Raw genomic sequence first — 3,297 nt, 5'->3', positions numbered from 1 at the left:
CCTGCGCGAAGCTGCGCAGCTCCCGCCAACTTTCCCAGAAGGCTTGTTTCTGCCGAAGCGGCTTTCACTGGGTTCACCTCAGTGGAGCTTCGGCCTGTGAGGACACTGTCTGAGAAACGTCTTCCGGAGCCGTGGCCCAGGAGGCGGTTCCCGGCGGCTGAGGCAGGAGGGCGAGAGGCGGTCGCGGCTCGGGCGCCGCCTTGGGTGAAACGCCGGGTGAGTACTCGTAGTGGGCCGGGGGCTGCGCTGCGCTCGTCAGGCCGCAGCCCGGCCGTCCACCCCGCGAAGCCCTGGGTCACGGACTGGCCCCGCTCTCCCGCCTCTTCCCAGGGCTGTCCGGAAGTGGCCGAGGCATCGGCGCTGGCTTCTGGGCGCTTCGGACCGGGACAGCTCAGCTGAGGGGTCGAGCCTGCCCGGGCGCGACCCAGGACCGGGGACTGTCAGGCTGAGGTGTCCCGCAGGTATAGGCGGTTTCTGGAGAAAGAGCCTCAGTTGTGTTCCGGGCGCAGTAAAACCAGGAGGAGCGCTTAGAAAGCGCTGCGGTGACGGTTTCAGTACTCCGCACGCCGCAGGAATGGGGCAATGTTCTGGGGCTCTGGGTGGAAAAAAGGTTGTGTAGCCCGGGAGAAGGGCCTTCTGGGTGCGTTGCCACCCCGGTCTGCCCGCTGCGCTAGCCCCGGGGAATGCAGCACCTGCGTGGAGAGGCTTGGGCGTTTATAAACCATAGCAGCGCTTCATCAGCTGCGTTAAATCAACACAGGGAACTTTGTTAATTTTTTTCTCCAGCACAAGAAACTTTAAGGCAAGATGCCGTGTTAAAAACATGGCTGCTTAGAATATTGAAAATACTGTACTGTTTTGGTGCCAGCAAGAGAAGACCTAGGGGTGTGAAACAGAAGACACATGGAAGTGAAAGAAAGCACACAACGTAGCAGAACAGAAAGCAGGACAGTGAGCTGAATGAAGCATTCTGGTATTAGGGAATTGAGCAGAAGACTAGGAATGCAGTTCAGCTCTATAGCATGTAGACCCTGGCATTAATTCCCACCACTGGAAGAAAAACAAAAATTTTTTAAAAAATGTGTGTAAGTCGTGTTTGTGTGTGTATGTATAAATGTGACAAACCAAAACCTATACCAAGTACCTATACATCAGAACAGCTGGATACAGGTAAATGTTAGTTTGGGTACCAACATGGGTGTGAGTGTCTCGTTTGCTTCTCAGAAAAGGGCTAAAACCAGTAAACCACAGCGGATGCCTTATTGTTAGTCTTAATTTTAAGGCATTGTAGTTTGAAATTTTTCATTTTGAGATGACAGTTTAATATCAGACTTTGTACTAGTTACTGACTTTACCCTGATACTTTTCGAGTTAATTGTAATACCATCAACTTTCACGGAACAAATTCACACAAAAGCTGTATTTCATAAATACATGGCATAGTAAAGAAACTAATCATTTTAACGTATAATTTAGCATTGTGTTTGAAGCTAATTTAAAAAATACTTTTTGGTGTGTATGTGTAGTATATGCATGCTTCTGTATGCAGATTGTGTTTACCCACGTAAACACATGCCTAAGCCAGAAGTCAACATCAAGTGTCTTCCTCTCTCCACCTTTTTTAAAAAGGTACATCTTTTCCTGAACAAGGAGCTTGAACTTTTGGCTAGGCTGGCTAGCCAATGAGCCCTCAGGATCCGCTCTCAAATTATGGAGTTACCGATTTCTGCCTCTATGCTGGTCTTTTACTTGGGTGCTGGGGGTCCAAACTCAGGACCTCATGTTTGCAAAACGAGGACTTTACTCACTGAGCCATTTCCCAAGCCCAAGGCTGATAATTTTTGAAAGCCCAGATTTTACTTTAGTGTTTGAATACTTTAGGTCCTAGGGTTTTAGGGAAGGTGGAAACCTTCATTTTGCAGATGAGTTTCCCCCCATCCAAAGTAGACCAATTTGTACAAGGCCAAGTTATGAAACTCACAGCATCTCAGGCTTTAGCTCCTTGCCCTCTGTCATACAACTTCTGTGTTACCTGGAAAGTGTAGCTGCTTAGTAATTATAGGACACTGGGCTTGTGTTTTTCCTCACAGTATGACAATATCTTAAAAGGTAAGTTGTGTCAAAGAAGAGTTTATTCACAGGATGGTCAATATGATGAGATGGGAAGCTTAGATCTCTGCTCTACCTCCCCAAAGATAAGGTTTATAGATCGATAGGGAGTGAAGAAATAGGTGGGAAAAGATGATTGGAGGTGAAATAACCAGTGGTCTTCCCTTTTCTAATCAGCTTTCACAGCTCTTCATGGACTCTGCATTCAGAAAATAATACTGTTACCATGATCTGTGGTAGTGTTTTTGACTCTGTGATATCAGATGGTCTCCCATCTAACTGTAGATCAGGCTCAAGTTAAGAATTGATTTCAACAAAAGTGGCTTTCATAGCCCTGAAGAATAATAAGACAACTCTTACAACCATGACCCACATTTCAGAGGTATTACCTATACCGAGCTAGTGAGAATGATATTTAGCTTAGCTGAATGACCTCCAAAATCAGTGATTTTTAAAGCTAACTAAAAGCAAGTGAAGCTAAAGAACTTGTTTAAGTTTCCTTTCTGTTTCAGTCCTTCATATCCCTCATCCTTGAGGGATGTGGGGTGATAACTCACCCGGCTGCTGCTGCTGCTTGTTGAACTGATATGTGGACCTGACTTAGAGGATAGAATTACAGAAATACTCCTTTACTGGCCAGGTAATGAACTAGTATTAGAAAGTCCTCTTGTTGGACAAGTAGGTCATGAGAAGGGGAAGAGCTAGTTTTATCTGACGTTGGTACCAGATACATAAGCTTAAAAGGCAAACAGTATCAACTGTAAGGCAGAATGTAATAGGGAGCCAAACCAACCATATATCCTACTAAATGAATCATGCAGAGGATCATGTCTCTTTCCAGATAGCTCCATGGGCATGAATAACCAAAAGAGCCTGTTTGGAATCAGTGAAACTAGTCGTTCTCTTGACTCTACTTTCTATTGGAGGGCCCTTGTCAGAGCTGTAAGCATCACCCTCTGTATGGGTATACATGTAATAGGGAGCCAAACCAACCATATATCCTACTAAATGAATCATGCAGAGGATCATGTCTCTTTCCAGATAGCTCCATGGGCATGAATAACCAAAAGAGCCTGTTTGGAATCAGTGAAACTAGTCGTTCTCTTGACTCTACTTTCTATTGGAGGGCCCTTGTCAGAGCTGTAAGCATCACCCTCTGTATGGGTATACATGGTAGAAAGGCTTCTG

At 45.9% G+C, this 3,297-nt stretch overlaps 1 pseudogene across 10 annotated transcripts in view; it reads left to right on the top strand.

Annotated features, from left to right (window-relative positions):
- The window catches only part of LOC103731723, a 39,591-nt pseudogene continuing 36,294 nt past the window's right edge, over positions 1–3,297 (top strand). For 9 of the 10 annotated variants that reach the window (XR_003849014.1, XR_003849016.1, XR_607155.2 and 6 more), the window contains exon 1: positions 1–216. The product of XR_003849014.1 is annotated as a THO complex subunit 2 pseudogene, transcript variant X6 (transcript). Of the gene's footprint in view, positions 217–2,373; positions 2,750–3,297 lie in introns of those variants that run through there. The other variant, XR_003849012.1, reaches the window with a different exon arrangement.

The sequence above is a fragment of the Nannospalax galili genome, unplaced genomic scaffold (assembly GCF_000622305.1).
Source record: "Nannospalax galili isolate Female #2095 unplaced genomic scaffold, S.galili_v1.0 scaffold1791, whole genome shotgun sequence".
NCBI classification, from domain to species: domain Eukaryota; kingdom Metazoa; phylum Chordata; class Mammalia; order Rodentia; family Spalacidae; genus Nannospalax; species Nannospalax galili.
Note: the sequence above shows the minus strand (reverse complement) of the source record. Positions and strands in the feature narration are given on the sequence as shown.